Below are 12,400 nucleotides of genomic sequence, written 5' to 3'. Positions count from 1 at the left end.
AAACCAACACACAGCAGATGAGTTTGTAAGAAACGGGTCTTCTGTGTTTTAAACGCATTAATACTGCTAACTCTTATACGCGTCTCTAGGGCTGGAAATGACTTTTTCTGCATTCTCCAAAGAAAGGGTTTCTGAACTGCTGCAAACACACATCAGTTTAACTCTGGAAGTTGAATACACACATTGAGAACCATTCTGCTAGATATCTCCGTTTTGGTTTTAGAGCAAGGTATTTCTCTTTACAGCCTGTTCTCCAATGCACTCTGGAATGTCCAAATGCAGCTTTTAGAAGAAACGTGTTTCTACCTCGCTGAATCTAAACATAGATGCACCTTCCTAAAAGGAACCAACACACAGCAGATGAGTTTGTAAGAAGCGGGTTTTCTGTGTTTTAAACGCATTCTTACTGCTAACTCTTACATGCGTTTCTAGGGCTGGAAATGACTGTTTCTACATTCTACAAAGAAAGGGTTTCTGAACTGCTTCAAAAACACATCAGTTTACCTCTGGAAGTTGAATACACACATTGAAAAACATACTGCTAGATAGCTCCGTTTTGGTTTTAGAGCAAGATTTTCTCTTTACAGCATGTTCTCCCATCATCTCTGGAATGTCCAAACGCAGCTTTTAGAAGAAACGTGTTTCTATCTCGCTGAATCTAAACATAGATGCAACTTCCTAAAAGGAACCAACACACAGCAGATGTGTTTGTAAGAAGCGGGTTTTTTGTGTTTTAAACGCATTCTTACTGCTAACTCTTACATGCGTTTCTAGGGCTAGAAATGACTGTTTCTACATTCTCCAAAGAAAGGGTTTCTGAACTGCTGCAAACACACATCAGTTTAACTCTGGAAGTTGAATACACACATTGGCAAACATACTGCTAGATAGCTCCGTTTTTGTTTTAGAGCAAGATTTTCTCTTTACAGAATGTTCTCCCATGCACTCTGTAATGTCCAAACGCAGCTTTTAGAAGAGACGTGTTTCTACCTCGCTGAATCTAAACATAGATGCAACTTCCTAAAAGGAACCGACACACAGCAGATGAGTTTGTAAGAAGCGGGTTTTCTGTGTTTTAAAGGCATTCTTACTGCTATCTCTGACATGCGTTTCTAGGGCTGGAAATGACTGTTTCTACATTCTACAAAGAAAGGGTTTCTGAACTGCTGCAAACACACATCAGTTTAACTCTGGAAGTTGAATACACACATTGACAAACATTCTGCTAGATAGCTCCGTTTTGGTTTTAGAGCAAGGTATTTCTCTTTACAGCATGTTCTCCAATGCACTCTGGAATGTCCAAACGCAACTTTTAGAAGAAACGTGTTTCTACCTCGCTGAATCTAAACATAGATGCAACTTCCTAAAAGGAACCAACACACAGCAGATGAGTTTGTAAGAAGCGGGTTTTCTGTGTTTTAAACGCATTCTTACTGCTAACTCTTACATGCGTTTCTAGGGCTGGAAATGACTGTTTCTACATTCTACAAAGAAAGGGTTTCTGAACTGCTTCAAACACACGTCAGTTTAACTCTGGAAGTTGAATACACACATTGACAAACATACTGCTAGATAGCTCCGTTTTGGTTTTAGAGCAAGATTTTCTCTTTACAGCATGTTCTCCCATGCACTCTGGAAAGTCCAAACGCAGCTTTTAGAAGAAACGTGTTTCTACCTCGCTGAATCTAAACATAGATGCAACTTCCTAAAGGGAACCAACACACAGCAGATGAGTTTGTTAGAAGCGGGTTTTCTGTGTTTTAAACGCATTCTTACTGCTAACTCTTACATGCGTTTCTAGGGCTGGAAATGACTGTTTCTACATTCTCCAAAGAAAGGGTTTCTGAACTGCTTCAAACACACATCAGTTTAACTCTCGAAGTTGAATACACACATTGACAAACATTCTGCTAGATAGCTCCGTTTTGGTTTTAGAGCAAGGTATTTCTCTTTACAGCCTGTTCTCCAATGCACTCTGGAATGTACAAACGCAGCTTTTAGAAGAAACGTGTTTCTACCTCGCTGAATCTAAACATAGATGCAACTTCCTAAAAGGAACCAACACACAGCAGATGAGTTTGTAAGAAGCGGGTTTTCTGTGTTTTAAACGTATTCTTACTGCTAACTCTTACATGCGTTTCTAGGGCTGGAAATGACTGTTTCTACATTCTACAAAGAAAGGGTTTCTGAACTGCTTCAAACACATGGCAGTTTAACTCTGGAAGTTGAATACACACATTGACAAACATACTGCTAGATAGCTCCGTTTTGGTTTTAGAGCAAGATTTTCTCTTACAGCAGGTTCTCCCATGCACTCTGGAAAGTCCAAACGCAGCTTTTAGAAGAAACGTGTTTCTACCTCGCTGAATCTAAACATAGATGCAACTTCCTAAAAGAAACCAACACACAGCAGATGAGTTTGTAAGAAACGGGTCTTCTGTGTTTTAAACGCATTAATACTGCTAACTCTTATACGCGTCTCTAGGGCTGGAAATGACTTTTTCTGCATTCTCCAAAGAAAGGGTTTCTGAACTGCTGCAAACACACATCAGTTTAACTCTGGAAGTTGAATACACACATTGAGAACCATTCTGCTAGATATCTCCGTTTTGGTTTTAGAGCAAGGTATTTCTCTTTACAGCCTGTTCTCCAATGCACTCTGGAATGTCCAAAAGCAGCTTTTAGAAGAAACGTGTTTCTACCTCGCTGAATCTAAACATAGATGCACCTTCCTAAAAGGAACCAACACACAGCAGATGAGTTTGTAAGAAGCGGGTTTTCTGTGTTTTAAACGCATTCTTACTGCTAACTCTTACATGCGTTTCTAGGGCTGGAAATGACTGTTTCTACATTCTACAAAGAAAGGGTTTCTGAACTGCTTCAAAAACACATCAGTTTACCTCTGGAAGTTGAATACACACATTGAAAAACATACTGCTAGATAGCTCCGTTTTGGTTTTAGAGCAAGATTTTCTCTTTACAGCATGTTCTCCCATCATCTCTGGAATGTCCAAACGCAGCTTTTAGAAGAAACGTGTTTCTATCTCGCTGAATCTAAACATAGATGCAACTTCCTAAAAGGAACCAACACACAGCAGATGTGTTTGTAAGAAGCGGGTTTTCTGTGTTTTAAACGCATTCTTACTGCTAACTCTTACATGCGTTTCTAGGGCTAGAAATGACTGTTTCTACATTCTCCAAAGAAAGGGTTTCTGAACTGCTGCAAACACACATCAGTTTAACTCTGGAAGTTGAATACACACATTGGCAAACATACTGCTAGATAGCTCCGTTTTTGTTTTAGAACAAGATTTTCTCTTTACAGAATGTTCTCCCATGCACTCTGTAATGTCCAAACGCAGCTTTTAGAAGAGACGTGTTTCTACCTCGCTGAATCTAAACATAGATGCAACTTCCTAAAAGGAACCGACACACAGCAGATGAGTTTGTAAGAAGCGGGTTTTCTGTGTTTTAAAGGCATTCTTACTGCTATCTCTGACATGCGTTTCTAGGGCTGGAAATGACTGTTTCTACATTCTACAAAGAAAGGGTTTCTGAACTGCTGCAAACACACATCAGTTTAACTCTGGAAGTTGAATACACACATTGACAAACATTCTGCTAGATAGCTCCGTTTTGGTTTTAGAGCAAGGTATTTCTCTTTACAGCATGTTCTCCAATGCACTCTGGAATGTCCAAACGCAACTTTTAGAAGAAACGTGTTTCTACCTCGCTGAATCTAAACATAGATGCAACTTCCTAAAAGGAACCAACACACAGCAGATGAGTTTGTAAGAAGCGGGTTTTCTGTGTTTTAAACGCATTCTTACTGCTAACTCTTACATGCGTTTCTAGGGCTGGAAATGACTGTTTCTACATTCTACAAAGAAAGGGTTTCTGAACTGCTTCAAACACACATCAGTTTAACTCTGGAAGTTGAATACACACATTGACAAACATACTGCTAGATAGCTCCGTTTTGGTTTTAGAGCAAGATTTTCTCTTTACAGCATGTTCTCCCATGCACTCTGGAATGTCCAAACGCAGCTTTTAGAATAGACGTGTTTCTACCTCGCTGAATCTAAACATAGATGCAACTTCCTAAAAGGAACCAACACACAGCAGATGAGTTTGTAAGAAGCGGGTTTTCTGTGTTTTAAACGCATTCTTACTGCTAACTCTTACATGCGTTTCTAGGGCTGGAAATGACTGTTTCTACATTCTCCAAAGAAAGGGTTTCTGAACTGCTTCAAACACACATCAGTTTACCTCTGGAAGTTGAATACACACATTGAAAAACATACTGCTAGATAGCTCCGTTTTGGTTTTAGAGCAAGATTTTCTCTTTACAGCATGTTCTCCCATCATATCTGGAATGTCCAAACGCAGCTTTTAGAAGAAACGTGTTTCTACCTCGCTGAATCTAAACATAGATGCAACTTCCTAAAAGGAACCAACACACAGCAGATGAGTTTGTAAGAAGCGGGTTTTCTGTGTTTTAAACGCATTCTTACTGCTAACTCTTACATGCGTTTCTAGGGCTGGAAATGACTGTTTCTACATTCTACAAAGAAAGGGTTTCTGAACTGCTTCAAACACACGTCAGTTTAACTCTGGAAGTTGAATACACACATTGACAAACATACTGCTAGATAGCTCCGTTTTGGTTTTAGAGCAAGATTTTCTCTTTACAGCATGTTCTCCCATGCACTCTGGAAAGTCCAAACGCAGCTTTTAGAAGAAACGTGTTTCTACCTCGCTGAATCTAAACATAGATGCAACTTCCTAAAGGGAACCAACACACAGCAGATGAGTTTGTTAGAAGCGGGTTTTCTGTGTTTTAAACGCATTCTTACTGCTAACTCTTACATGCGTTTCTAGGGCTGGAAATGACTGTTTCTACATTCTCCAAAGAAAGGGTTTCTGAACTGCTTCAAACACACATCAGTTTAACTCTGGAAGTTGAATACACACATTGACAAACATTCTGCTAGATAGCTCCGTTTTGGTTTTAGAGCAAGGTATTTCTCTTTACAGCCTGTTCTCCAATGCACTCTGGAATGTACAAACGCAGCTTTTAGAAGAAACGTGTTTCTACCTCGCTGAATCTAAACATAGATGCAACTTCCTAAAAGGAACCAACACACAGCAGATGAGTTTGTAAGAAGCGGGTTTTCTGTGTTTTAAACGCATTCTTACTGCTAACTCTTACATGCGTTTCTAGGGCTGGAAATGACTGTTTCTACATTCTACAAAGAAAGGGTTTCTGAACTGCTTCAAACACACATCAGTGTACCTCTGGAAGTTGAATACACACATTGAAAAACATTCTGCTAGATAGCTCCGTTTTGGTTTTAGAGCAAGATTTTCTCTTTACAGCATGTTCTCCCATGCACTCTGGAATGTCCAAACGCAGCTTTTAGAAGAAACGTGTTTCTACCTCGCTGAATCTAAACATAGATGCAACTTCCTAAAAGGAACCAACACACAGCAGATGAGTTTGTAAGAAGCGGGTTTTCTGTCTTTTAAACGCATTCTTACTTCTAACTCTTACATGCGTTTCTAGGGCTGGAAATGACTGTTTCTACATTCTCCAAAGAAAGGGTTTCTGAACTGCTTCAAACACACATCAGTTTAACTCTCGAAGTTGAATACACACATTGACAAACATTCTGCTAGATAGCTCCGTTTTGGTTTTAGAGCAAGGTATTTCTCTTTACAGCATGTTCTCCAATGCACTCTGGAATGTCCAAACGCAACTTTTAGAAGAAACGTGTTTCTACCTCGCTGAATCTAAACATAGATGCAACTTCCTAAAAGGAACCAACACACAGCAGATGAGTTTGTAAGAAGCGGGTTTTCTGTGTTTTAAACGCATTCTTACTGCTAACTCTTACATGCGTTTCTAGGGCTGGAAATGACTGTTTCTACATTCTCCAAAGAAAGGGTTTCTGAACTGCTGCAAACACACATCAGTTTAACTCTGAAAGTTGAATACACACATTGACAAACACACTGCTAGATAGCTCCGTTTTGGTTTTAGAGCAAGATTTTTTCTTTACAGCATGTTCTCCCATGCACTCTGGAATGTCCAAACGCAGCTTTTAGAAGAAACGTGTTTCTACCTCGCTGAATCTAAACATAGATGCAACTTCCTAAAAGGAACCAACACACAGCAGATGAGTTTGTAAGAAGCGGGTTTTCTGTCTTTTAAACGCATTCTTACTTCTAACTCTTACATGCGTTTCTAGGGCTGGAAATGACTGTTTCTACATTCTCCAAAGAAAGGGTTTCTGAACTGCTGCAAACACACATCAGTTTAACTCTGGAAGTTGAAGACACACATTGACAAACATACTGCTAGATAGCTCCGTTTTGGTTTTAGAGCAAGATTTTCTCTTTACAGAATGTTCTCCCATGCACTCTGTAATGTCCAAACGCAGCTTTTAGAAGAGACGTGTTTCTACCTCGCTGAATCTAAACATAGATGCACCTTCCTAAAAGGAACCAACACACAGCAGATGAGTTTGTAAGAAGCGGGTTTTCTGTGTTTTAAACGCATTCTTACTGCTAACTCTTACATGCGTTTCTAGGGCTGGAAATGACTGTTTCTACATTCTACAAAGAAAGGGTTTCTGAACTGCTTCAAAAACACATCAGTTTACCTCTGGAAGTTGAATACACACATTGAAAAACATACTGCTAGATAGCTCCGTTTTGGTTTTAGAGCAAGATTTTCTCTTTACAGCATGTTCTCCCATCATCTCTGGAATGTCCAAACGCAGCTTTTAGAAGAAACGTGTTTCTATCTCGCTGAATCTAAACATAGATGCAACTTCCTAAAAGGAACCAACACACAGCAGATGTGTTTGTAAGAAGCGGGTTTTTTGTGTTTTAAACGCATTCTTACTGCTAACTCTTACATGCGTTTCTAGGGCTAGAAATGACTGTTTCTACATTCTCCAAAGAAAGGGTTTCTGAACTGCTGCAAACACACATCAGTTTAACTCTGGAAGTTGAATACACACATTGGCAAACATACTGCTAGATAGCTCCGTTTTTGTTTTAGAGCAAGATTTTCTCTTTACAGAATGTTCTCCCATGCACTCTGTAATGTCCAAACGCAGCTTTTAGAAGAGACGTGTTTCTACCTCGCTGAATCTAAACATAGATGCAACTTCCTAAAAGGAACCGACACACAGCAGATGAGTTTGTAAGAAGCGGGTTTTCTGTGTTTTAAAGGCATTCTTACTGCTATCTCTGACATGCGTTTCTAGGGCTGGAAATGACTGTTTCTACATTCTACAAAGAAAGGGTTTCTGAACTGCTGCAAACACACATCAGTTTAACTCTGGAAGTTGAATACACACATTGACAAACATTCTGCTAGATAGCTCCGTTTTGGTTTTAGAGCAAGGTATTTCTCTTTACAGCATGTTCTCCAATGCACTCTGGAATGTCCAAACGCAACTTTTAGAAGAAACGTGTTTCTACCTCGCTGAATCTAAACATAGATGCAACTTCCTAAAAGGAACCAACACACAGCAGATGAGTTTGTAAGAAGCGGGTTTTCTGTGTTTTAAACGCATTCTTACTGCTAACTCTTACATGCGTTTCTAGGGCTGGAAATGACTGTTTCTACATTCTACAAAGAAAGGGTTTCTGAACTGCTTCAAACACACGTCAGTTTAACTCTGGAAGTTGAATACACACATTGACAAACATACTGCTAGATAGCTCCGTTTTGGTTTTAGAGCAAGATTTTCTCTTTACAGCATGTTCTCCCATGCACTCTGGAAAGTCCAAACGCAGCTTTTAGAAGAAACGTGTTTCTACCTCGCTGAATCTAAACATAGATGCAACTTCCTAAAGGGAACCAACACACAGCAGATGAGTTTGTTAGAAGCGGGTTTTCTGTGTTTTAAACGCATTCTTACTGCTAACTCTTACATGCGTTTCTAGGGCTGGAAATGACTGTTTCTACATTCTCCAAAGAAAGGGTTTCTGAACTGCTTCAAACACACATCAGTTTAACTCTCGAAGTTGAATACACACATTGACAAACATTCTGCTAGATAGCTCCGTTTTGGTTTTAGAGCAAGGTATTTCTCTTTACAGCCTGTTCTCCAATGCACTCTGGAATGTACAAACGCAGCTTTTAGAAGAAACGTGTTTCTACCTCGCTGAATCTAAACATAGATGCAACTTCCTAAAAGGAACCAACACACAGCAGATGAGTTTGTAAGAAGCGGGTTTTCTGTGTTTTAAACGTATTCTTACTGCTAACTCTTACATGCGTTTCTAGGGCTGGAAATGACTGTTTCTACATTCTACAAAGAAAGGGTTTCTGAACTGCTTCAAACACACATCAGTGTACCTCTGGAAGTTGAATACACACATTGAAAAACATACTGCTAGATAGCTCCGTTTTGGTTTTAGAGCAAGATTTTCTCTTTACAGCATGTTCTCCCATGCACTCTGGAATGTCCAAACGCAGCTTTTAGAAGAAACGTGTTTCTACCTCGCTGAATCTAAACATAGATGCAACTTCCTAAAAGGAACCAACACACAGCAGATGAGTTTGTAAGAAGCGGGTTTTCTGTCTTTTAAACGCATTCTTACTTCTAACTCTTACATGCGTTTCTAGGGCTGGAAATGACTGTTTCTACATTCTCCAAAGAAAGGGTTTCTGAACTGCTGCAAACACACATCAGTTTAACTCTGGAAGTTGAAGACACACATTGACAAACATACTGCTAGATAGCTCCGTTTTGGTTTTAGAGCAAGATTTTCTCTTTACAGAATGTTCTCCCATGCACTCTGTAATGTCCAAACGCAGCTTTTAGAAGAGACGTGTTTCTACCTCGCTGAATCTAAACATAGATGCAACTTCCTAAAAGGAACCAACACACAGCAGATGAGTTTGTAAGAAGCGGGTTTTCTGTGTTTTAAACGCATTCTTACTGCTAACTCTTACATGCGTTTCTAGGGCTGGAAATGACTGTTTCTACATTCTCCAAAGAAAGGGTTTCTGAACTGCTGCAAACACACATCAGTTTAACTCTGAAAGTTGAATACACACATTGACAAACACACTGCTAGATAGCTCCGTTTTGGTTTTAGAGCAAGATTTTTTCTTTACAGCATGTTCTCCCATGCACTCTGGAATGTCCAAACGCAGCTTTTAGAAGAAACGTGTTTCTACCTCGCTGAATCTAAACATAGATGCAACTTCCTAAAAGGAACCAACACACAGCAGATGAGTTTGTAAGAAGCGGGTTTTCTGTGTTTTAAACGCATTCTTACTGCTAACTCTTACATGCGTTTCTAGGTCTGGAAATGACTGTTTCTACATTCTACAAAGAAAGGGTTTCTGAACTGCTTCAAACACATGGCAGTTTAACTCTGGAAGTTGAATACACACATTGACAAACATACTGCTAGATAGCTCCGTTTTGGTTTTAGAGCAAGATTTTCTCTTACAGCAGGTTCTCCCATGCACTCTGGAAAGTCCAAACGCAGCTTTTAGAAGAAACGTGTTTCTACCTCGCTGAATCTAAACATAGATGCAACTTCCTAAAAGAAACCAACACACAGCAGATGAGTTTGTAAGAAACGGGTCTTCTGTGTTTTAAACGCATTAATACTGCTAACTCTTATACGCGTCTCTAGGGCTGGAAATGACTTTTTCTGCATTCTCCAAAGAAAGGGTTTCTGAACTGCTGCAAACACACATCAGTTTAACTCTGGAAGTTGAATACACACATTGAGAACCATTCTGCTAGATATCTCCGTTTTGGTTTTAGAGCAAGGTATTTCTCTTTACAGCCTGTTCTCCAATGCACTCTGGAATGTCCAAATGCAGCTTTTAGAAGAAACCTGTTTCTACCTCGCTGAATCTAAACATAGATGCACCTTCCTAAAAGGAACCAACACACAGCAGATGAGTTTGTAAGAAGCGGGTTTTCTGTGTTTTAAACGCATTCTTACTGCTAACTCTTACATGCGTTTCTAGGGCTGGAAATGACTGTTTCTACATTCTACAAAGAAAGGGTTTCTGAACTGCTTCAAAAACACATCAGTTTACCTCTGGAAGTTGAATACACACATTGAAAAACATACTGCTAGATAGCTCCGTTTTGGTTTTAGAGCAAGATTTTCTCTTTACAGCATGTTCTCCCATCATCTCTGGAATGTCCAAACGCAGCTTTTAGAAGAAACGTGTTTCTATCTCGCTGAATCTAAACATAGATGCAACTTCCTAAAAGGAACCAACACACAGCAGATGTGTTTGTAAGAAGCGGGTTTTCTGTGTTTTAAACGCATTCTTACTGCTAACTCTTACATGCGTTTCTAGGGCTAGAAATGACTGTTTCTACATTCTCCAAAGAAAGGGTTTCTGAACTGCTGCAAACACACATCAGTTTAACTCTGGAAGTTGAATACACACATTGGCAAACATACTGCTAGATAGCTCCGTTTTTGTTTTAGAACAAGATTTTCTCTTTACAGAATGTTCTCCCATGCACTCTGTAATGTCCAAACGCAGCTTTTAGAAGAGACGTGTTTCTACCTCGCTGAATCTAAACATAGATGCAACTTCCTAAAAGGAACCGACACACAGCAGATGAGTTTGTAAGAAGCGGGTTTTCTGTGTTTTAAAGGCATTCTTACTGCTATCTCTGACATGCGTTTCTAGGGCTGGAAATGACTGTTTCTACATTCTACAAAGAAAGGGTTTCTGAACTGCTGCAAACACACATCAGTTTAACTCTGGAAGTTGAATACACACATTGACAAACATTCTGCTAGATAGCTCCGTTTTGGTTTTAGAGCAAGGTATTTCTCTTTACAGCATGTTCTCCAATGCACTCTGGAATGTCCAAACGCAACTTTTAGAAGAAACGTGTTTCTACCTCGCTGAATCTAAACATAGATGCAACTTCCTAAAAGGAACCAACACACAGCAGATGAGTTTGTAAGAAGCGGGTTTTCTGTGTTTTAAACGCATTCTTACTGCTAACTCTTACATGCGTTTCTAGGGCTGGAAATGACTGTTTCTACATTCTACAAAGAAAGGGTTTCTGAACTGCTTCAAACACACATCAGTTTAACTCTGGAAGTTGAATACACACATTGACAAACATACTGCTAGATAGCTCCGTTTTGGTTTTAGAGCAAGATTTTCTCTTTACAGCATGTTCTCCCATGCACTCTGGAATGTCCAAACGCAGCTTTTAGAATAGACGTGTTTCTACCTCGCTGAATCTAAACATAGATGCAACTTCCTAAAAGGAACCAACACACAGCAGATGAGTTTGTAAGAAGCGGGTTTTCTGTGTTTTAAACGCATTCTTACTGCTAACTCTTACATGCGTTTCTAGGGCTGGAAATGACTGTTTCTACATTCTCCAAAGAAAGGGTTTCTGAACTGCTTCAAACACACATCAGTTTACCTCTGGAAGTTGAATACACACATTGAAAAACATACTGCTAGATAGCTCCGTTTTGGTTTTAGAGCAAGATTTTCTCTTTACAGCATGTTCTCCCATCATATCTGGAATGTCCAAACGCAGCTTTTAGAAGAAACGTGTTTCTACCTCGCTGAATCTAAACATAGATGCAACTTCCTAAAAGGAACCAACACACAGCAGATGAGTTTGTAAGAAGCGGGTTTTCTGTGTTTTAAACGCATTCTTACTGCTAACTCTTACATGCGTTTCTAGGGCTGGAAATGACTGTTTCTACATTCTACAAAGAAAGGGTTTCTGAACTGCTTCAAACACACGTCAGTTTAACTCTGGAAGTTGAATACACACATTGACAAACATACTGCTAGATAGCTCCGTTTTGGTTTTAGAGCAAGATTTTCTCTTTACAGCATGTTCTCCCATGCACTCTGGAAAGTCCAAACGCAGCTTTTAGAAGAAACGTGTTTCTACCTCGCTGAATCTAAACATAGATGCAACTTCCTAAAGGGAACCAACACACAGCAGATGAGTTTGTTAGAAGCGGGTTTTCTGTGTTTTAAACGCATTCTTACTGCTAACTCTTACATGCGTTTCTAGGGCTGGAAATGACTGTTTCTACATTCTCCAAAGAAAGGGTTTCTGAACTGCTTCAAACACACATCAGTTTAACTCTGGAAGTTGAATACACACATTGACAAACATTCTGCTAGATAGCTCCGTTTTGGTTTTAGAGCAAGGTATTTCTCTTTACAGCCTGTTCTCCAATGCACTCTGGAATGTACAAACGCAGCTTTTAGAAGAAACGTGTTTCTACCTCGCTGAATCTAAACATAGATGCAACTTCCTAAAAGGAACCAACACACAGCAGATGAGTTTGTAAGAAGCGGGTTTTCTGTGTTTTAAACGCATTCTTACTGCTAACTCTTACA

Source organism: Saimiri boliviensis, chromosome 6 (assembly GCF_048565385.1).
Source record: "Saimiri boliviensis isolate mSaiBol1 chromosome 6, mSaiBol1.pri, whole genome shotgun sequence".
Taxonomy (NCBI): domain Eukaryota; kingdom Metazoa; phylum Chordata; class Mammalia; order Primates; family Cebidae; genus Saimiri; species Saimiri boliviensis.
Note: the sequence above shows the minus strand (reverse complement) of the source record.